This window comes from Canis lupus, chromosome 21 (genome assembly GCF_003254725.2).
Source record: "Canis lupus dingo isolate Sandy chromosome 21, ASM325472v2, whole genome shotgun sequence".
NCBI classification, from domain to species: domain Eukaryota; kingdom Metazoa; phylum Chordata; class Mammalia; order Carnivora; family Canidae; genus Canis; species Canis lupus.
Window position 1 is genome coordinate 32514418 of NC_064263.1, and position 24842 is coordinate 32539259.

General features: G+C 41.1%; 1 protein-coding gene across 2 annotated transcripts in view; it reads right to left on the reverse strand.

Annotated features, from left to right (window-relative positions):
* The window catches only part of STK33 (serine/threonine kinase 33), a 147203-nt gene extending 125624 nt beyond the window's left edge, over positions 1-21579 (reverse strand). The window contains exon 1 of one of the 2 annotated variants that reach the window (XM_035704207.2): positions 21475-21579. The gene's annotated coding sequence lies outside the window, so the exon portion shown is untranslated. Of the gene's footprint in view, positions 1-16947; positions 16970-21474 lie in introns of those variants that run through there. The other variant, XM_049098763.1, reaches the window with a different exon arrangement.
* Between the last annotated feature and the right edge of the window lie 3263 nt (positions 21580-24842).

Sequence of the window (24842 nt, forward strand, 5' to 3'; positions counted from 1 at the left end):
GAAATGATAAAACTATACGGACATGGAGACGAGCCCAGTGGTTAGGTAAGCAGAGAGGGAGGCAGTTGTGGCATGAGAGATCCTACAAACACACGCGCGCGCGCGCATAAGTAGAAATTGGTGAAATCTGCATAAGGTATACAGATTGTGCTTATGGCAATTCCTGGTTGTGACACTGAACTATAGTTATGTAAGATGTTACCACTGGGGGAAACTGAATGAAGAGTCCAACAGGATCTCTATTATTTATGACTGCATGTGATTCTACAATTATCTCAAAATAAAAAGTTATTTTCAAAATGTAGGGTGAACACCAGATACTTATTTAGGAAGCATCAGAATATTGCAAAGAAACAGCTTTCAACAAATTTCATGCTCTAATCCATTGGTTTAATTTAAGAACTAGTCCTCATCAAAGAGTAAAATAGACTTTGAAGCTTATAAACCAAAAAATTAGAAAATATGCATTTTTCATAGAAGAAGCATCTGTAATCTCAAATTGTGACTTAACTGTAAATGTAATTCAACATTCACCACTTTCAAACTAGTACCCAGGAAATAAATGTATACTATTTAAAGGAAGCAAGTCACAGATACTAAGTAAATACAAGCAATCCAGAAGTGGACCCTGAACTTTATGGGCAACTAATATTCAATAAAGGAGGAAAGACTATCCATTGGAAGAAAGACAGTCTCTTCAATAAATGGTGCTGGGAAAATTGGACATCCACATGCAGAAGAATGAAACTAGACCACTCTCTTTCACCATACACAAAGATAAACTCAAAATGGATGAAAGATCTAAATGTGAGACAAGATTCCATCAAAATCCTAGAGGAGAACACAGGCAACACCCTTTTTGAACTCGGCCACAGTAACTTCTTGCAAGATACATCCACGAAGGCAAAAGAAACAAAAGCAAAAATGAACTATTGGGACTTCATCAAGATAAGAAGCTTTTGCACAGCAAAGGATACAGTCAACAAAACTCAAAAACAACCTACAGAATGGGAGAAGATATTTGCAAATGACATATCAGATAAAGGCCTAGTTTCCAAGATCTATAAAGAACTTATTAAACTCAACACCAAAGAAACAAACAATCCAATCATGAAATGGGCAAAAGACATGAAGAGAAATCTCACAGAGGAAGACATAGACATGGCCAACATGCACATGAGAAAATGCTCTGCATCACTTGCCATCAGGGAAATACAAATCAAAACCACAATGAGATCCCACCTCACATCAGTGAGAATGGGGAAAATTAACAAGGCAGGAAACAACAAATGTTGGAGAGGATGCGGAGAAAAGGGAACCCTCATACACTGTTGGTGGGAATGTGAACTGGTGCAGCCACTCTGGAAAACTGTGTGGAGGTTCCTCAAACAGTTAAAAATATACCTGCCCTACGACCCAGCAATTGCACTGTTGGGGATTTACCCCAAAGATACAAATGCAATGAAACGCCGGGACACCTGCACCCCGATGTTTATAGCAGCAATGGCCACGATAGCCAAACTGTGGAAGGAGCCTCGGTGTCCATCAAAAGATGAATGGATAAAGTAGATGTGGTCTATGTATACAATGGAATATTACTCAGCTATTAGAAATGACAAATACCCTCCATTTGCTTCAACGTGGATGGAACTGGAGGGTATTATGCTGAGTGAAGTAAGTCAGTTGGAGAAGGACAAACATTATATGTTCTCATTCATTTGGGGAATATAAATAATAGTGAAAGGGAATATAAGGGAAGGGAGAAGAAATGTGTGGGAAATATCAGAAAGGGAGACAGAACGTAAAGACTGCTAACTCTGGGAAACGAACTAGGGGTGGTGGAAGGGGAGGAGGGCGGGGGGTGGGAGTGAATGGGTGACGGGCACTGGGGGTTATTCTGTATGTTAGTAAATTGAACACCAATAAAAAATAAATTAAAAAAAAAAGAATTTCAGTGTTTCTGTATGTATTTTGTAATTAAACAATGTTAATAATATGTTTGGGGGGATACATTTTTGAAACCAGAAATCAAAGATGCTAATTTAACTGTAAAATGAAAATATTTCCTGGGCTTCAGAATGTATAAACTATCACTCTACATTAGTAGTTCATTTTTGCCTTTGTTTCCCTTGCCTTTGGAGATGTGTCTAGCAATAATTTGCTGTGGCTGAGGTCAAAGAAGTTGCTGCCTGTGTTCTCCTCTAGGGTTTTGGTAGATTCTTGTCTCACATTTAGGTCTTTCATTCATTTTGAGTCGATTTATATGTAAAAATAGTGTAAAAAAATATTGGGGGGGGGAAACAGAAATTAAACAAGCCTAGAATCTCTTGTTTTTAAAATAATTCTACCACACTATTTTGACAAATTTATGAGAAATGATCAAAGTAAACTGTACCATATGGTATAACTAAATGATCAACTATTTTTATACATCACTATGATCCCTTCCCACTCCTTGATGATCACAAAGAACAGACTGCCTTAATATTATCTGAAACTACTTAATCAGAGAGACTCCGAGGAGTAATGATCCCATGAGTGGAATAATGCTCAGATCCCACTCCTACACTACTACTGAACATCCAGCATTCCCATGCAAGCTATTTAACCTCCACATCTCAATCTTCTGGGCTGTAAAATAAGAATCATGGTTCCTACCAACTACCACGCGAGGATGCTGAAGCTTCGTGTAAGATGCTGCCTCTAGGCTACTACAACACAACTGATTCTAAGCAGTTCTTGGTCAAGCAAAACTCCCCAAAGGGCTAAAGTAAACCCCAAATTCTTACTGCTTTCAACTTTATATCCAAGTCTATGGGTGAACACCATCAGAAGTTCTGACAAACCCATCACAATATTATCACTAGAACATGTAAAAGTGATGCCTGACTCAGAGGCATGGTAACTTTGTGAAAGTAGTTGGTTTAATGGTGCTTTCATAAATGGATTAATTTGAGATATCAAACTAAATATAAACATAAACATTTCATAAAATATCACAACCCGTGAATGAATGAACTAGTAATGAGCTACATGCAGGATCCCATCATAAAAACTGTTGATTTTGTTTCTTTTTTCTCCAGCAGAGAGAACGCACAGAACAAAGTTAGAAGTGAAGATGCAAACAAACAAGGTAGGACCAAAAAAAAGGATGTAGCCACTCTGGGCCCAGCTGATCTAGATTAAATGCTAAAGAAAGGTGCAGATGTAACCCCAGAGTCTATCAGCAAACTGAAAACCTGCGGGAAACAGGAGTTTCTAGACACTGACAGCCAAGTGTTACACATATGAGAACAAGTCAAGCAATATGAGTGAGTGACAAATTGATGAAAAGCCCACCTATCAATTAGCCAAATTTGGTGTAATCAGACTTGGAGGGAGAGCCTCAAACTGGCCATGGGAGGAGCTGTGCCAGAACAGATTTATTCAGGAGAAAATGCAGGACAGGAGTCCCAAAACGTACCCAGTACAGAGTACAGAGTGGTACTTAGTAGCTAACATGACACAACTACCAATATAGGGCAGTATCACCCTTTGACATGTAATGATTATGTTCCAAATACTATACCAATAAACTAAGAAGCTATATTTCTGGGTAAGAGATTTCACATTTTTGGGAATTAAAGTGACTTTAGTCTGCATTTCATTATTGTCCATTAACTATAGATTCTAGAGCTAATAACTATGAAACAGAAAATAGAAAGAAAAACCAACAAAGATATTCTAAGAACGCATAATTAATAAATTAGGATATTAGGACAACAAATCTTTTTTTTTTTAAGATCTTATTTATTTATTTGTGAGAGACACAGAGTGAGAGGCAGAGACACAGGCAGAGGGAGAAGCAGGCTCCAAGCAGGGAGCCCGACTGTGGGACTCAATCCCAGGACCCCAGGGTCACGCCCTGGGCTGAAGGCAGGGCTAAACTGCTGAGCCACCCGTGTGTCCCTAGGACAGCAAATCAAACTTGACCGTGACTCCAATTTCAAAAGCTCATGTGGCTTTTCGCAAACTTCATTTATTATTCGCTAGTTATGTAATGTGCTATATCTGCAGAATAATCTTAAACGTTCCTTGAGTCTGCCATTTCACTCTCCTTAAATTTGTTGATCCAGACACATATTGTTTTTCTATACGCTTCAGGTACACTTTAGAAAATCTAAACCACTCCTGAAAATAATAATCGCCCATTCAATGATGCAGAAAAACACGAAGTACTATGTAATTGTATTATGGTGGACCTCCATGTTTATTGTGTATTTTGCCAAGGCCCAAGCTATGAAGATGTAAGTGTGTAAAGCACTTGCACTCCACTCCACCCAGAGCTCTGCAGTTCTTTATGTACAAACTTACTTCGGTTTTCTTCACTTTACATATACATCTTAAAAATTCCCTTTTGCCCATTTTCTGGATTTAGTCAATGGCAACAGAGCCATTACAGCCATTTTTATATGGCAACTTTCTTAAACAAGAATCGTACTGTGATCCTACCCAGGGCCAAATGCATCCGTGCATCTCCAGGGAAGTTCTTCCATGCAGTAATGAGTCATTTTTCTTTAGGAATGAAATTTTCACTCTGTTGAGTAAATGTCTGCTCATATGCAGGCATCACTCACTCTGAGTCAGTCAACTATGCCATAACCACCTTTTTTCTCATTTTTGAAGTCTACAAGCCCTTACATTTATATGATTACAGTGCTTGTTGTGGAGTCCTGCTGACAGAAAAGCACTTACATATTTGTTGATTATCACACACCTGTATGCTTGGAATAAAAAACACCTACTAAATAAAATAGAACGCTTCCTATCGTGAATTTCACCATACTCGGAGCAACCCCCTAGGCTCCTGTTTAGCATATACAGTGGATTCACACATGCACAAAATAACTCAAATTCATTTATTAGACATTATTTTTAATAGCAAAATATTGGCAAACTTTCAAATGCTCTTCAGTAGGGGACTGGTGGTATACAGTAGAATATTATACAGCAACTTTAAAGATGAAGAGACTTTTTTTTAACCTAAATAATCTCCTAGATATCATTAGGCAAAAAGAAAAAAAAATCAAGGTGCAGGCCTACAGTATATTGTGTAAAATAGGTGAAATTCTATTTGTGTATAATATGCTGCACAGTTATTATACGTGTGTATTTTAATTTACAATTACACACACATACATACAGAACATTTCTGAAAGGACTCTCATTTTAGGGAAGTGAGAACCAAGAGGACAGGGACAAAAGGAAGACTTTTTCACTGTATGCCCTTCTGTTTTTAAATTATACCATGTATAAGTATAATCTAGTCAAAAAATAATTAAACTTTAAACCAAAAGAATATATAATGTGACAGTTACATGCAGAGGCCCTGTGGATTGAAGACCTGGGCTTGCATCCCAGTTCTGCCATTTACCAGTGTGTGACCTTAGGCAAATTCTCTACATCCCAGTTTGCTCATCTATAAAATGGAGTAATGGTAGTTAACTGTGATAATTAAGTCAAATCAAGTATATAAATCACTTAGCATAGTTCCTGGAAATTATTATTATATAATGTTCTCTTTCAAATGGTACTGTGGACTTGGAAACCACAAAGTTACAGCCATCACCAATCTCTTTTTCTCTTTCCTATTTTCAGTGGGCAAATTTTGCTAGTTCTTCTTTCAAAAAAGATATGACATTCAATCATCTCTGTTCTTTTTATAGCCACCAGAGATAGGCCCAGACCCCAAGGAATCAGCTAACGAGTTTGAATTTCACAAGCAAGACAATCAAGAGCCATTGCACATTTGCCACTATCTATAGACTCATGTACATAATCTCTACAAAATACCAAGCACCACTAATTCATATTTGTACTCTTACTTTATCATTTAAAAAGAATGTTTAAACACTTGAATTCAATTCCTGGAATAAGAGCCTCAGAGACAGAAGGTCCATTTAAGGACATTCTAATTTTCAACAACTCTGAGGCAAGCAAAGCAGATATTTTTATTCTTTTGTAGATGAACATTTTCAATTGAAGGGCACCTATGAATTTAAATATTTTAGGGGCACCTGGGTGGCTCAGTTATTGAGCGTCTGCCTTTGGCTCAGGTCGTGATCTTGGAGTCCTAGGATAAAAAACCCACATCGGGCTCTCCGCAGGGAGCCTGCTTCTCCCTCTGCCTCTCTCTGTGTGTCTCTCATGAATAAATAAATAAAATATTTTTTAAAAGAATTTAAAGATTTTAAAATAATAAAATAAATAAATGAAATGAAAGCCAAAGAAGAGTAGTGATTTGCCAAAGATTAAATGCTTTACAAGAAAAAAAAAAAAAGCCTAGAATTCTAGAATTCAGATCTTCTCATTTCACCCACATTCTTACCAGGAAGTCATCAAGTATACTGTGCTTCCCTCACCTAGAAGGCTCCTACCTATTTAAACCAAGACTTGGTTCACAGAAATTGTCCTGGATCTGGGATTCACAGGTGTCTCTCTCTCTCTCTCTCTCTCTCTCTCTCTCTCTCTCTCTCTCTCTCTCAATTCTAGTTACTGTGATAGCAAACAACCAGATCCATACAACTGCCCCCTCAGCATATCTACAAGGATGGCCACCAGCTCCTCAAGTCCAACATGTTTATAGCAGCAATAATTACCTCCCCTTGCTCCTCCTTCACACTCAACCCTTTCCTGGACTTGCTCTTCCACTCTTCCACAACAGATTCCTGTTTCCCTGAATGGTCCTATGGTCACCCAAGAGGCCAAACCACAAATCTAAGAGTCAATCTACTCTCCTCCCTCTCTCTAAATTCATAAATCCTGCTTCTACCTCTAACTGTTTTTGGAATTAATCTGCTTCTCTTCAGGATGGATACAGAATAACAGAGTTGGAGAAGAGGTCTCATATCTGATACTCCAAACTCTCAGGAACAGGGAACAGTGATTAAGAGTACTGACCCTGGCCCCAAACTGGCATGGTTTAAATCCCAGCTTAGACACTTACTAGCTATCTGACCTTGGGCATATTACATAACCTACATAATACCTCAGTTTTATCATCTGTCCAATTGAGATAAAACTAGTAGTTATCTCATAGGATTGCTGTAAAGTGGAAATCAATTAATAGTAATGTAAAGTGCTTAAAATAATGTGATTCACTTTATAATATGTGCTACTATTTTAACAGTAACATGATTTTTTAAACGGTGTAAGAGATTTGTTCTAAAACAGTTTAAAATCCAGAAGTTTTTCCAAACAAGCAGAGGGAAAAAATACGAGAAAGAGAGGCAAGCTAAGAAACAGAATCTTAACTATACAGGACAAACTGATGGTTACTAGAATGGGGTGGGGGTGGGGGTTGAAACAGGTGATAAGATTAAGGAGTGCACTTGTGATGAGAACCAAGTGATGTAGGGAAGTGTTAAATCACTATACTGTACACCTAAAACTAATAGTACATTGAATGTTAACTGGGATTTAAATAAAAACTTAAAATTAAAAAATACATTTAAAAATCCAGAACTTCTTCACCAAGACAGGAAATCAAAGCATAGTCCAATGTCCAGGTAAGCTGAGCCTCCATCTCACTTAAGTTTTAGTCATGTTATAATGCCTGTGGCTATTTCACCTCTGCCACTCCAATATCTCGTACTTGAATTACTATCCCAGCCTCCACTTAACCAGTCTCTTCATCTTGAGCTCTTTCCAGTATATTCACCAAATGGCAACCAAATTATTTTTCTAAAACATGTATCTAGTTACACCATCCCCCTACTCAAAGCCCATCCATCACTCCCTCTTACCTTGAATTAAAGTCAATTCTTTAATATGGCTCACCAAACCCAGCATGATATGTATGATATGGTCTCTAGCCTCATTCTTATCCATTCCCTCCACCTTGTACTTTAGGCTCCCTATATCTTTCAGGTCCACCCAGACTCCACATGTCATTTCCTCCGCTTGAAATACCACTATTACTGTACCTGTTACCGGGATGGTTTCTACTCATTCCTAAGTCTTTTTTTTTTTTTTTTAAGGATTTTATTTATTTATTTGAGAGAGAGAGAGCAAGAGCAGGGGAGGGGCAGAGGGAGAAGGAGACTCCCCCACTGAACAGGGAACTAGATGTGGGACTCAATCCTGGGACTCCAGGATCATGACCTGAGCCAAAAGCAGAGATTTAACCGACTGAGCCACCCAGGTGCCCCAACTCATCCTTAAGTCTTAATGTAGCTGTCCCTCTATTCAAAGACACATCTCCAGGGGTGCCTGGAGTGGTAAAGTCCCACAGAAACGGAAAAGAATGCTGAAAGAGGTGAAATTGCTGAGCATTAACATTCAGATAATTCAGCATACTTTTTAAGTCATTACTAGGAATAACAGCAATAATGACTACTCAGTCTCACCCCATTGGCATGCTACGAATAAGTTTATGAAATAAGGACCTCCGTAGAGAATTCTTTATATATCTTGTGTAAAAGTATGGAGGCGATAAAAAGGGGGCAGGCCAACAAGGGAAGAGGAAAAGAAAAAAGCTGCTTCGTGCCCCAGCTTGGTGTCTAAAAAACCACAGTGATTTGAATACTTCAAAAATGGTTGATCATGGCCAATATTACTAATAATATTTTGAGAAAGACGCATGAGGATATTTTGCAATTAAGGGGAGAAAAAATGTTGGATATTTTCAATGAAATTCCTTAGTAACATGACTCTAAAATGTTCAAAACATAAAAGGATAAATTCATTTGCTCACTATTTGTATCAGATATCCAAATATTTGAAAAATCATGATTTTGATATTAAATATCACTATATTGCACAATATTCAGGCTAAAGTTAGAAGAAGAGGCTACCCTCTGGAAGATTTGGATTTAGCAGAGTCAGAGGATTTGTTCACTCTCCAGGACTGCAGAGGCTCTACCTTGGTCTCCAATGAACTTAAGGACATTCCTCATATTCTCTAATATCAATGGCCTGGGCTACATAGGAGTTCATGGAAGAGAGAGATGTATTTGTGCATAATAATATGCTTTAGGCTTTTTAAATAAAAAGTATTAAAGAATTCTAAAAGTCCAGGAAGCCTGGGTGGCTCAGTCAGTTAAGCACCAGCCTTAGCTGATGATCAGCTCAGATCATGATCCTGGCATCCTGGAATGGAGCCCCACATTGGACTCCCTGCTTAGCAATGAGTCAGCCTGTCCCTCTCGCTCTGCCCTTCCCCACTGCTCAAGCACTCTCTCTCAGATACATTAATAAAATATTAAAAGAATTATAAAAGTCCTATAAAATGTAAGTCTTTGGGGCTCCTGGGTGGCTCAGCTGGTTAAGTGTCTGCTTCAGGTCAGGTCATGATCTCAGGGTCCTGGGATCAAGTTCTGAGTTGGAAGCAGCAGGGAGCCTGCTTCTCCTTCTGCCTCTCTTCACACTCATGCGCTCGCGCTCTCTCTCTCTCTCTCAGATAAATAAAATCTTTTTTAAAATGTAAATATTTCTGAGTGGGTAAATTCTCCCAGTATTATGACTTCCTTTTGCACAATATCAAGTCAAAGCTTTAATAGCACCCACAATGAGCTTAAGTTCCTGCAGAAAGCGGACTTCTCTAATGCCTTACCACTTCAGAAGAAAATGTAGTCTGAAAGAGAACCATCTGTCCCCAGCGAATGGGCTCATTCCAAAGAGAAAATATGTATCTTCTCATAGTTTATTAATTTATTGGCATGATAACTTGCATCAACTTAAGGGCATTTCATCTACAATGAGCAAACTGTTTGAAAGCTAAATGCACTAAATCTTCTTTCATGGGACCCATAAGTATTTTTTGAACTCTTAGTGGTTTGCACTTAATGCTTTATTTTAAAATCAGATTTAATCATTTCATAAAACCAGTAGTTCTTAAGGAAAATGGATTTCATTTTATCTTTATATTTATTACCCCAGGTCAGAACTGTAATGAATTGTGGTGCCCTTTGAAACCACTAATACTGCACTCAACAATCCAATTAATAAGTGAGTCTAAAAACACAATTTTCCAAAATGACTGTAGTGTTCTTACTTCCTATTCTTACAATTCTAGCACACTAATTGAATGTCTATACTGTTTTATTTATAGATCTTTCTCAAATGGTCTCACAATAAAATCACCAGTTTTTAATTCCTACTCCCACAAAGGCTCTTTGTTGCTTCTATTTTGAAAACTTAACAAAGCTATATTCTTTAAAATCAATGTCAAAATAAAAAAAATTCTTATGAGACTCAGAAGTATTTAAAGCCACATGATATTTTATAACAACAGAAACAGAAGACAAAACCCTGAAAGTATAATAACTCTCCATTATACATATACATGCTTATGTGTATAAGTATACATGTGCACATGGTATGTGTTCACTTTGTGAATTATCTACAGAAAGGTTTCATATCAGGCAGTTTTTACCAACCACACATAGCCTTCTGTGCTGTGATTGTTCAGGAATATAAACACAACCACATAAACCAGTAAAGCAAAACCTAGAATGAAGTAGCCACATTATAGTATCAGGAGTAGGGAAGCAACCACAGAATCCAGGAATTAGAAAGAACACCAAAGGATATCTGGTACATGGAATTTTCTTTTCCATGGAAAATCTGATGTATGCTGATTATGGACACTGTTAAAAGTTTTCCAACAACATGGAACCCATGCTTTACTTTTCCCCCAAAAGCTCATTTCATCGGACACCCATGATGGAATGCTTTTCCTCATATTGAGCCAAAATGGTTTCCATATAAATATTTCTACATATCATTCCTGGTCTGTCTTTCCTACAGATATATTTTGTCCCTGTTTAATAGGTCTCAGTCTTCTAGACAGGAAGAAAAAGAGCACATGTCCCTTTGATCATGTTTCTTAGAGGCAAGCCATCTTTTCTATATTTCCAATATCCTCAGCTGCCCTTCATATCATGTAAAGATATGAACCACCTCAGACCCTCACCTTCCTCTAGGTGAAACATGGCATCTAGAACTAAAAGCCATACTCTACAAATTATTACCAAATTTATTCACTAGGAAAGAGATGTTTCAGAAAGAGTCAAACCCAAGAACCCTCTACTCCCTCGGGAGCAAGTCTTGACATAAACTAGGGAAATGGCTAAATGAATAGAAAATATAAATCCACACTATCCAAAGACAGTGATGAGAAAAGTGGGAGAAGGGTAGTGAAAAAAATAGTGTCATCAAGCTTATTGTTCTGAAAGAAGTTAACTACCCTATATACTAGTCCACAACCTAAATTATCTGCTATACTGGCAATGCTAATGTAATATGGCCAAAGCTTTCTAAATCTGCAATAAGCATAGGTACACAGAGAGTAGTCATAGCCTTTAAAATAAATTACTTTTAATCTCATCTAAAGAATCAAATGAAATCAAAACACTAGATGTAATTAAGACCGTCTAGTTTCCCTGGAGATTATACCAATCAGACGTGTTAAGCATTCTAGGAATGAAACATTTGATACAATTAAGGAAATCCTATTGAAAAAAATTAGTCTGTAAAACAGAGATAATATGGGGCTAAGGAATGGTTTATTAATAACTCATTCAATTCGGGGTATAATAAATACAGCTATTACAACTTCAATTCACTAGTGGCTGAGCTCAAAATGCTAAAATGCTGCCACTCAATCTGCCTCAAGAATCCAGATCTAATCAGTAGAGGCAGTGCCTGCTACATTTATTAAATCGTAGAATTATTTTAGGCTTAAAAGAATTTAGATTAAAAAAAAAACAAAGCTAGTAAGAGGTAGTGCCAGAATTCTAGACCAAAATCTGGCACCTTGTTCACGATACTTAAACAACCCTTCTGAGATTTGAAAAGTTAGCATACCCTCCCTTCTCCCTTCCCACCCCTAACCAATCTTTCCATGATTTATAATGTAGAGAAGACCTCTGAACAGTCCTACATAAGTGATCTCTGGAAATTCAGACAGGGTCTCTCATGTTGGAAAAGCCAGCTTAGACTGTGTCTTGAGGGGATAGGTGTTTGGATGTGTAGAGGATGGCTGCCACTAACAAAGCTATGATTCCTGAGTGTTGGGGCCACTCCTCAATCCCTCAAGGCAAAGCAAAAGAGGCCCAAGAGACACAGCCCTGGAGCAGTCAGTCCATCAGTGACAATGGGAGAAGAACAGGAGAGAGGCTACAGCTCTGCCGACATCAGAAACGCCAGCTGACGGTACCTCTGGTTCAAGAGCCTTCCCCATACACCTGGCCCTCCTCCAACAGCCCTCTCTCTACCAGGTCGCAGCCAACGTGATGGGTCTTTCCCATTACTGACTGAGTCCTGGGGCAAACAGGAAATAGACTCTTCCAGAGAAAGTATACAGACACAGAGGGAGCTCTCTATGAGCTATAACCCCAAAGTAGATAAGCTAGTAACCCAGGATGATTAAAAAAGTGGCCAGATGTTTATATGAAGAGAATCACCAAGGCAAAAGCCTAAAATAGCAGATGCTTGGGGAAAATGCTAAAAACAAAAGATAAAGAAAAGATTTTTTTAAAGCTAGGCTTAGAATAAGAATAAAGCTAAGACAGATGTTAATTCTTAATTACAAATTGTGCTTCTGTTTTCTCCATCAAAACGGACTCAAGTCTCAGCCCAGTATAACAGGCTCTTTGTAAGCTGAGCACTACTATCCTATCTAGTTATTGTCTCTCTGATTATTTCCCTCGGTATCAACCTCCTTAAAGAATACTCTTTCCCATCCCTGAGGCTTTGGGTCTGCTATCCTCCTGCCTCAGACTCCTTTCCCCTTTTGCTCATCCTTCCCTGACCCCCCTAAGCATACTGGGGAGCGCTCTTCTCCAACTTCCATAGCAACTACCCATGTGCCTCTGAGAGTACCTCCCACAGGATATTGTAATTTCTTGGTTTACTTCCCCCCACAAGAGACCATGAGCTCTCTTGCATTCCAAGAATCTACGATAGTGTCTGGCTCATCATTTCATAAGTGAATGAATCAAATTAGAGAAGTGAGGATGAATGAAGTGACAACCATGCATCAGGCTTGTGTCATGTATGTCTGTCATTTCTCCTCCACTGACTGATGACAGACACCTAGACAATAATGTCTGAAATACAGCAAGTAATCAATGCTAAGTGAACAAATCAATAAACATGAAAAGAGCTCTGACAGGTTTAACAAAGTGTTATAGTCACAAGTATGAAGGCCCCTTCCAACTCTAAGATTCTATGGAGTTTTTTTTTTTTTAAACTGTATTCATACAGATATTTCCCAGAAATTTTGGAAAAGAGAGAAGGGAAACTAGTATTTACTTGAGGGCTACCAATTTGTTAGGTATTTTACACATGATATTCTATTTGTTTTTCATAATCATCCTGGGAAATTGGGATTATAGACCCCATTTTATAAATAAAGAAACCCAAGTTTGAGATGCAGAACCAAAATTTGAACTCAGGTGAGCATGACCCCAAGCCTAAGCTTTTTCCACAGTACCACTTGAATCTCTGGGAGGAACACAAACCTATCTTCCTTATCATTCTGTTTCAAGGAAAAGGAGTTCTGAAATCAGCCGATGCTCAATTAGGTCATAATTCCAGAGAGAGGAGCTTGCAAGAGGAGGCACAAAGAGGTGACAAGCTCTGTCTTCCCTTGGGATCACCCCCTTTCTTTGAAGAAAGGTTCACATGGCTTTTCTGTTTCTCCCATGAGGCTGGAAGGACAACTGTAGGGCCTTTCCAAAGAAGGGAGGAAGCAACTTCTCCTTGACTCTTCTCTTTTCCCCAGAAGGGCAAATGGGAATCAGGTTATGATTCAGGGAAAAATATGGCAAAGAAGCAGCGACATAGGTCCACTTAGAGGCTTGAAGGTAGATTAGAGAGGGAAGAAGCCCTGAAGCTTATTACATCTTCTGCAAACCAACTCACCAAATGATAAGCCTACATAGAAATGTGAGGCTAAAGTCCTACTTCCTAGCTAGCAATACAGATGTTCCTTTGTCTCAAATGTCCGATGTATAGAATGTGTCACCTAATTGAGATGACAAGAAATCACCCAAATTTTGTTTCCCCAAAACATGACTCACAAGTTGACTCAAAAAAAGTGGGATGTACAACAAACAGTGCTGGGACAACTGGATAGCCACAAACAGAAGAATGGATTTGGACACCTACCTCACATATATACAAAAATTAACTCAAAATGAATCAAAGACCTAAATGTAAGAGCTAAAACTACAAAGCTCTTAAAAGAAAACATACAGGTAAATCTTTGTGACCTTGAGTTGGGCATTCGTTTTTTAGATATGACATCTAAAACTAAGCAACCAAAGAAAAAACAGATATACTAGACTTGATAAAATTAAAAACTTTTGTTCCTCAAAGGCTACTATGAAGAATATAAAAGACTATATACATAATGTCATATTTGTAAAACATCTATCTAATAAGGGTCTAGTATGCAGAATATGTAAAAAACACAACTCAACAGTAAAATGACAATCCAAATAAAAAATAAACAAAGGATTCCTTTATTTTTTTTAAGCAAAGGATTTAAATAGATATCTCTTCAAAGAAGATATACAAATGGCAACAAACACATGGAAAGATGTTCAACATCATTAGTCATCAGGAAAACACAAATCAAAACTATAATGAAGTACCTCTTCATACCTACTGGATGGCTATAATCAAAAAGACACAATTGGGGTGCCTATGGCTCAGCTGGCTAAGCAACTGCCTTCGGCTCAGGTCATGATCCCAGAGGTCTGGGATGGATCCCTGCATGGGGCTCCCTGCTCAGCGGGGAGCCTGCTTCTCCCTCTCCCTCTGCCTGCTGCTCCCCTACTCATGCTCTGTCAAATAAACTTAAAAATCTTGAAAAAAAAAGACAATAAACAAGCACTGGTGATGATATGGAGACATGAGAACCCTTACACACTGCCGGCAAGAATGCAAAATGGTGCAACTACTTTGGAAAACACCTTGGCACTCTTCAAAAAGTTAAACAGAGGCATTATACGATGAGCAATTTTACTTTCAGGTATATATACTCAAGAGAAATGAAAACATGTTCACACAAAAACTCGTATGTAAATATTCACAGCAGCTTTATTCATGATGGCCAAAAACTGAAACAACCCAAATGGCCATCTACAGATGAATGTATAAACAAAGTGTGGTAATACAATGGAATTGTACTCAGTCATATAAAAGGGAATGAAGGGGTGCCTGAGTAGCTCAATAGGTCAAGTGTTCGACTCTTAATATTGGCTCGGGTCATGTTCTCAGGGTTGTGGGATTGAGCCCCACATCAGGCTCTATGCAGAACATGGAGGCTTGCTTGGGATTCTCTCTCTCCCTCTGCCTCTCTCCCCTTCTTGCCCCCCCCCCTCACTAAAAAGATAAACAAGTAAATAAAGGAATGAAGTACCGACTTGTACTACAACAGAAATGATTCTGAAAAACACTGTGTTATGTGAAAGAAGCCAAATGCAAAAGGCCTCATATCATATGATTCCATTTGTGCAATAGGCAAACTAGAGAGGAAAGATTAGATTAGTGTTTGCCAGGTGCTGGGGGAGGAAGAATGGGGGCTGACCACTAGTGGATGTGGGATTTCTCTTTTTAGGTGATGAAACAGTCTGGAATTAGATAGTGGTGATGGCTGCAAACCCTAGTGATACAGACAACACTTGACTGTACACTGTAAAGGGGTGAATTTTATAGTATGTTAATTATATCTCAATAAAAAAGGCACAACTATAAAAATGAGTTAAGTGTACACACTATAACATATGTACCATCAAAGAGATAAAACAGAGAAGCAATTAAGTTAACTTGAAAATCACTGCTGCACGTTGGTGTTTATTTTCATAATAACAAATATGAAAAACATTGAATTTTATTGCCATAAACTGAACACCAACATAAAGAAGGCTGAGAGGAAAAATTAATTTGATTTCTGTGAAAAACGTCCAAGGATAAATATTTGCTTTCTTCCCAATATCTCAGCTGGTTGCAAGCTGAGCTCCCTCGAGCAGATAGAAGAGCCTCTATGTTAGATCTGCTAACAGCAAACAGACTTGAAAGAATTCAGGTAGAAGAACCCAAGCCTCAGATGCACTGCCTTTGGTAAACGGTAAACGGATTCTCTCCCGGCAAGCTCTGCTGCCACAGATGACCATTCCACTGTGGTATCGACTATGGAACACAGTAGCCCTTTCAATTACCAGCATCGCCACCTCACAGAGGGGATGAACATTTTCTATAAGGCTTTTCCTAGATTCCCTGAACGAATAGGTGTGAGTCCAAATGGCCAATTTTTCCAAATAAGCACAGCTCATCTGAGGAATATTGAATCACAAGCAAACTTTGTACACACACTATGTAAAAGTGAAAATATAGTGCAATATTCCAGAACTGTGCCTGGAACGTCATACACCCCCAATAAATACTGTTGAATGAACGTTTTATTATAAGAGTTAGTAATGTTTACCAAATAGTCTAGATCAGAAAGTAAGGCAAATGGTAAAAGTATTTCTAAATTAACTTATCTTCATCAATACAAAGCTGCTTATTTTTGCTTTCTATTTCTCATGTCATACCACATTCTCACTGATACTCAAACTGACACATCAATGGCTATTAAGAAAGATAATCAGGGGATCCCTGGGTGGCGCAGCGGTTTGGCGCCTGCCTTTGGCCCAGGGCGCGATCCTGGAGACCCTGGATCGAATCCATGTCGGGCTCCCGGTGCATGGAGCCTGCTTCTCCCTCTGCCTGTGTCTCTGCCTCTCTCTCTCTCTCTCTCTCTCTCTCTGTGACCATCATAAATAAATAAAAATTTAAAAAAAAGAAAGATAATCAGTTCACTGTCTGACACATCAATGGCTATTAAGAAAGATAATCAGTTCACTGTAAGTAGAAAAGATATTCTGATTAGTTATAAAAGTTGCTGCCCCTCACCTTATAAACTTCTCTCAAATAATTTCAGATGGGAAAAATTGCAGGAGTTTTTGTGAGGTGATTAGTTTCTCATACTCTCTGGTTTATTTTCGTTAATAAATTAAGGAAAGATGTATCAATAAGGTGTAACAATAAGTTGTCCACTCTTCATATTCTGGAACCCTAAAACAGATCCAAGCAAGCCACAATTTGCCTCACCAATCCATACTGAAGCTCAGCAGGAAGGAAAATTCTTTCTGAAACACATCTTAAAACATATTAATTTACCAGCACCAAGAAGGTCAGCAATTAGTTTTACATGACATTTTCCCTTTTTTTAAGCCTCTTTTAAAAACGGGGAAATGATTTCTCAGCATCTAATAACTATAAGTGCTTGAAATATTGGATCACATATAGGACAAAAGAAGTAGAAAGAATCTTCAGAGATCACACTTTCTTTCAGAACACTTCTAAAAGTATCTAGGATATGATTCTCTAAGTTCACAATGTGTGACAGATCCCATCAGAAAAAGTCTTCCTCAGCTCACCTGGAGCTGTGTAAGCTCTTCTTCAAGGAGACATGAAGATGACATGAGTATCTTCCTTTGTATCAGTATCTTCTAGGTAGGTATTGGTTGGAAATCACACACTCAACTCTATTTTACTTACTTGCATTGACTCTTCCTTGATACGCTGATATCACAAACTAGCATTTTTTAAGAAAATGCAGAGAGTTATTTGGTCTCTGCATGGAAAGGACTTTCAAAACACAAAAGCAATGAATCAAAAAGGAAAAGATTAATAGGTCGACAACACTTTTTTTGAAATTTCTAGAAATCAAAAACCATCATAAATTAAATAAAATGGCAATTGTGGGGGAGGGGATGTCCTCATATGACAAGCAAGGGTTAATATCCTTACTCTATCAAGAATCCACACAAATCCGTGTCTGGCCAAGACAGTACCCTCAGCGTTCCTTCCCTCAGCCTCACAAGAAATTGCACGGTCCCTACAAAAAGAAGATTACAGCTTCTCCCTCCCAGCTTTCAGAATCACTCTGCCTCTTTCTTCTGCCTTGGTCATTTACCTCCTACCTCCTGCCCTCTTTCTTCCAAGTCCTTTTAGACCAAAGGTTCAGATACACATACCGGCAGCCTGGTCTTGGTTTCAGATTTTCCCCAGGACAGAGCCTCTGAAACACTGCTTTCCATGTTGCTCCGTAGTTTACAGGCAAGTAACAACTAGCCCCAGACTCTGGGGAGACCTAGCCAACTAATTCCAACCAAAGCCCAGCATACTGATTCCTGCCCAGGCTCGAGGGAGGCAGAAACTACACAAACAACTGATTTTTAAAAAACCCTGAGATTCCAGTATAAAAGCCATCATAGGGTTTGTGCAGATAATTCACAGAAAGGAAATAGCTGATAACCAACAAGATTTTTTAATGCTTGAAAATATCAATAATGAAAGATGTGAGTTAAAATAAGTAGGTACTCTTTTTTTTTTTCGTGCAATTAGCAAAGATTTTTAAAAACAATAATGCTAACACAGGTAATCATAAAACTGATGACGGGATGGTGAATCGGTATAATCTTTCTGAGGGCAACCGTAGGTTTCAAGAGCAGTCACAATGATTCTGCACTTTGACTCTAATTGCATGTTAGGAACCAATCTTCAGTTATCAAAAATCTAGTCAAAAGATTTAAATATGGGTCACCTGGGAGGCTCGGTCAGTTAAGCATCTGCTTTCAGCTCAGGTCTTGATCCCAGGGTCCTGAGATAGAGCCCTGCATCCATCCATTCATCCATTGGGGCTCCCTGCTCAGTGGGGAGCCTGCTTCTCCCTCTCCCCCTGCCCCTCCCCCTGCTTGTGCTCTGACTCTCTCAAATAAATAAAATCTTTAAAAAAAAAGATTTAATTAGACTTTCTCTTCATTTTTATACCTGAAATATATATATATATAACAATAAGTAAATTGCCATAAATAAATAAATAATGGTTCATGCACAATGCGGATTATAATGAAGTCAATAAAAATGATATAAGAGTTGACCTTGCTATAGCACTAAAGACCATTCACTGTTCTAAGCAGTTAGCATGTACAGTTGATCCTTGAACAACACTGGTTTGAGCTGTGCAGGTCCACCTATGCATGGATTTTTTCCATTAAGTATAGTATAGTACTATAAATTTATTTTCTCTCCTTATGATTTTATTAATAACATTTTCTTTTCTCCAGCTTGCTTTATTATAAAAATACAGTACATCTAGCATACAAAATACGTGTTGTTTATGTTATCAGTAAGGCTTCAGGTCAACTGCAGGCTATTAATAGTTAAGTTTAGGGGAGTCAAAAGATATACATGGATTTTTGACTGCATGGGGGATTGCCGCCCCTAAACCCCACATTGTTCAAGGATCAACTTGTGTTAACACATTTACTCCTCACAACAGCACGAATGGAACCTGAACCTGTGAGGTCAGTAGGTGCTCTAACTCTCTCCAGGTTATAGCTAAGGAATCTGAGGCACAGGGATACTAAGTGATTGACTCCAGATTATACTGGGACAGACTCACAAGCCTTTATCTGAAATGCTAAAATACAAAGTGTTCTCATCAATTTGGAGCAACTCATTTGTTGGCAAAACCTGACCTAAACCAATGCAAAACTATGTATAGCCTTTATTCCACTTAGAGTGACATCATCTCACTAAAGAAAATCAATGTGTTTGATTACATGGTGCCCCACATCCCACTTAGAATGGATACGGTATATATATGCCATGTTATCTTTCTATAATCAGAAACACTCTGAACTTTAAAAGACAACTAGCCCCACGGGTTTCAGATAAGGAAACATGGGGGAGCTGAAATTCAAATCTAAGCATCCATCTGTCTAGCTCTGCAGTTGGTGCTCTTAACCACTGCATGGTATTTCCAGAAACTAATGACGTGGGAAATGTTGATCATTCCAACCTTCAAGTATTTATTAACTACATGCCATGTACCAGTCACACAGACAAAATTGCAATTGTGACAAGTGCATGGAAAGAGAACTGGTGTCAGAAGAGACTGTACCCTCAGGGTACAGTCCCTCTGGTCAGAGGCAGTTTTCCTGAATAAACATTTGATCTATGATGTGAGGGATGAGCAAGAGTTAACTAGACTATAAAGAGGGAAGAGCATGCCTGGCAGGGAGAAGAGCACATGCAAAGGCCCTTGGTAGGAGGGAAAATGATGACAAAAGACTGAAAAAGAGCCAGTGTAATTGGAACCCAGAGAACCAGGGGCTGGAGAAGAGGAAGGTACCACAGAGCCTTATTGGGAGAGTAACAAACCATTTGCCCCAGAATGCCGAGGAACAGTCCCAGGATAAATAATAGCACTTTTATTCTCAAAAGTATCTTGGTCTGGATGTTAAAGCATACACTCACACAATTTGTAGGCCGCGTTAAGGAGTTGCATCTTTATCTGAAGAGCAATGAGAAGTAATGATGGATTTAAAGTAGGGAGCAAATGGGGGAGAAGAGAGGTATCATAATCAAATTTTAATTTTTTAAAAATGACTTCGGCTGCAGTGCAAAGAACAGGTGGAAAATATTAACAGGACAGGATGAATATCTTTGGACCAGTTAGGAGGGTACTACAGGAGACCCCACAAGAGATAACGGTAGCTTGGTCTAGGGTGACAGCGGCAGGGACAGAAATAAGTAGATGGAGTTGAGATTGAAGATAAAGTAAACAGACCTTGATGATGATTTAGAGATGGAAGGAGAGGGAGTGGCAGGTGTGAAGGATGAGTCCAAGATTTCTGGCTTGCAAACTAGGTGGAGGATGGTGTGATTCCTTGAGCTAGAAACATGAGAGATTTACGGGGCCTAGAAACTGAAATGTGGGTAACAGCTGCACACCCGCCGTAACTTGAATCCTTGGGCCTGGGGGGGTGCACAAAGCAGGGGTGGGGGGGGCAGTTTAGGTTCAGAATCTGTTGGTGTTTCTTTCCATTCACAGAGCCCTCCTCCAAGGCTCTGTATCCACCCTATTGGCCAGTTGGATACTGGAGCTGTTTGGCGGTCAAACGAAAAAGATCTGTCTTGGCTGCTGCTGTGGGACCAGGCATATGAATGCACTTGTAGCACGCAAATGCCCCTTACGACTAGTTCTCCAGTGCTTTACATTCACGGTTCTCCCCCTTACTCTCCAGTGCTTTACATCCTCTTCTCCCCCACTGCCCCCAGCCTAAAATCCATCGTGACTTCTCAGCGCTCTTCGGACTCTGTGAGAAAGGAGTCTGCACGGCCGGACGAGGAAGGAGGAGGAGTGCTCAAGGCACCTGCCACCGAGCCGGTCAGGGCTGCTCTGAGGCCACAGCAGCAACTCGGATGGCACCCGCTGTGCGCCAGGGACTAGACCAAGAGCTGTGCGAGGTACCAGTAATGAGGCCCTGCCGGGAGCCAGGCGCTAGGAGACCTAGGGGGCCGGGGGGCGGGGACCCCGCAAGTTCAGAGCTTTTAAAGGACGTGCTCCTCTTCCCAAATCCCACTTACCCTACAGTAAGTTCACTTTAAACTTCCAAAAAGGGTCAGGTCCCAAGATGAGTGAGGTGAGAAGGTGGAGCTGAACGGGGCCGACTGGGACCCTGGGGAGGGGGAGGGGGCGGGGGGGGACGGGGTCCCAACGGCTGGGCCCGGGGGAGACGCTGGTTGGGGAGGGGAGGCGGGCCCGCCCGCAGCGGGAGGCCCTGCGGCCCGTTTGCCCGCGCGTTGCCGCAGCAACGGCCCGGCCCTGAGGCGCGGCGACGCGGGGGGCCAGTCACCCCGCCCGCGGGCCGGCGGGCGGCAGACGGGCTCGCACTCCTGGCGCTGGGGCGGGGGCGTCCCGGGTGCCGAGCCCGGAAGTCCGCCGCTGGAGAAACTCGGCGGCCCGTGGGGGGAGGGGAGGGGCGAGGGGAGAGGGGAGGGCAGGGAGAGGGGAGGGGGCGGGGGCGGCCGCAGGGAGGTGGACGGGGGCCGCGCGGGGACACAGCGCGGCGGCTGCGGCGAAGCCCCTTCGCCCCACGGCAGGACTAGCGGGGCGGGGCGGGGCTGGCGGGGCGGGGCTGGACGGACAGGGCGGGGCTGGCGGGGCGGGGCGGGGCTGGACGGACAGGGCGGGGCTGGCGGGGCGGGGCTGGCGGGGCGGGGCTGGCGGGACAGGGGGCGCTGGCGGGACGGGCGGGGCAGGACGGACGGGGCGGGGCTGGCGGGACGGGGCGGGGCTGGCGGGACGGGGGGGCGCTGGCAGAACGGGGTGGGGGCTGGCGGGACGGGCGGGCGGGCTGGGGAGGACGAGCAGTCCTATCGGCTGGAGGATCCTGGCTCCAGGACAGAGAAGCAGCCGCACCGCCCGAAATGAAAGCCCGCTAACCCTGGCGTCCCAGGGCCGAGGGGAGGCCCGGCGGCGGCCCCGAGAGACGTAGACGAGGCTGCGCGGGGGCCGGGGCGACGGGTGGTAGTAGCGCCCTTCACTGACCCGACGGCAATTCCCAGAAACGAGTTTTAGGCGCCAGCCTCCGTGGAGCCCTGAGAATGCAGCGCCCCCCGCAGCAGGGGCTACAAGTGTGGGCTCCCTCTGGTCGCTAATGTCCTTCTGGACCTGCTTAGGAGTGGCTCCAGTGCACGTGGGTCCTGCTCTCGAGCAGCGGTGCAGAAGTGCAATTCTCTTAACGCTGGCCTGATTATTTCGGGCCGATAGCCTCTAAAATGTATTTGATTACTAGCCAGTAACTTGGTACAGCGGTACAAGTTATTTTATTGTAACTTGGTACAATAAAACATTCATTTTATTGCTTAGAGGTGGGGCTGCCTTTGGCAACTGGTTCATGCTGTAGGGTTCGTCAGAAAACTCAGAACGCAAGAGGGTTGCTAGGGATTTACCCCAAAGATACAGATGCAGTGAAACGCCGGGACACCTGCACCCTGATGTTTTTTGTTTTGTTTGTTTTTTTTTTTATGATAGTCACAGAGAGAGAGAGGCAGAGACACAGGCAGAGGGAGAAGCAGGCTCCATGCACCGGGAGCCTGATGTGGGATTCAATCCCGGGTCTCCAGGATCGCGCCCTGGGCCAAAGGCAGGCGCCAAACCGCTGCGCCACCCAGGGATCCCTCACCCTGATGTTTCTAGCAGCAATGTCCACAATAGCCAAACTGTGGAAGGAGCCTCGGTGTCCATCGAAAGATGAATGGATAAAGAAGATGTGGTCTATGTATACAATGGAATATTCCTCAGCCATTAGAAACGACAAATACCCACCCTTTGCTTCAACGTGGAGGGACCTGCAGGGTATTATGCTGAGTGAAATAAGTCAGTTGGAAAAGGACAAACATTATATGGTCTCATTCATTTGGGGAATATAAAAATTAGGGAAAGGGAATAAAGCGAAAGGAGAAAAAATGAGTGAAAATATCAGTGAGGGTGACAAAACATAAGAGACACCTAACTCTGGGAAATGACAAGGGGTAGTGGAAGGGGAGGTGAGTGGGGGGTTGGGGTGACTGGGTGATGGGCACTGAGAGAGGGGCACTTGGCAGGATGAGCACTGGGTTTTATGCTATATGTTGGCAAATTGAACTCCAATAAAAAAAGAAGAAAAGAAAACCCAGAACAGCCAGGGTGGGTAACTAACTGTAAACTTCAGTTTTGCAAATTTTCCGAGCGCGAATAATTCCCACAATATCCTAAACTGTAGAACTTTGGGGTCTTGTTCTGTTTCACAAGGGTCTGGAATAGCCTGCAAGAATTTTTTCTTTGCCCCTCCCTCATCCAAGTATGAGTAGTGCCGCAACGTCCAACAATCAGAGAAAAACTTTACCATCTGTTTCTTGGATTATGAAGTGTACAGATTGCTTTTTAAGATTTTACTTATTCATGAGAGATACAGAGAGAGAGGCAGAGACATAGGCAGAGGGAGAAGCAGGCTCCCTATGGGGAGCCCCATGAAAGACTCCATCCAGGGACCCCCAGATCACACCCTAAGCCAAAGGTGCATGCTCCACTATTGAGCCACCCAGGCATCCCCAGGTTTGTCTTTATTCAGCTATGAAACCTTATATTCCAGATCTTTACCAAGAAATAAATTTGAAATGTTTACTTCTTAATGCCTGTGAAAAGCCTAGTTGAGAGAAACTGCAGTTAAGGAGAATTAATTGAATGACCCCTCCTCTATGTAGTCTCTGGGCTAGTGAGTCCAAAACCTGACTACATATCAGAGACATCTGGAGAATTCTGTTTGTTTTGATTTATCTTGTATTTAAATACAGATTCACAGGTTATACTTGCAGGAATTCTGATTCGAAAGATGGCATGAAATCATTTTTAAGAAGTCTTCAAGTGAGTATGATACAAAGCCAGACTGGAGACTACTGAACTATAGTTTAGTCTGAATTAATCCAGACAAAGTCTACTTTATCTTCACCCTTGCAAAATCACCTGCCCCAAGTCATCCTTTATCTTCATGCCATCTGCTTATATTAAGAAATGCTGTTAAAAACAAATACATTATTTTATATCTCTGTAACAGAATCCTACCAGATTGTCCATCCCAGGGTTTCCCAAACTTTTTAGACCATAATCCACCAAAAGAAATATGTTTAATGTTATCACCCAATACACGTGTACCTATACCTTTAATAACTGAAACAAGTTTTATAAAATATTATCCATACCACATACTATGCACCCTGATATTTTTATCTCTTTTTAATGTTGGTTTAAACCCATTAAACAGTGTCATGACCCCCTACATGAGTGTATTTTAAAAACAGCAGAATAGATGTCTTTTTCTGGAAACTACCCTTGGATCCTCAGACAAGGTAACTAGGCCACCAGGCTACAGTCAATTGCTCCAAGTAGGTACCGGACTCAAGCTGAGCCAATC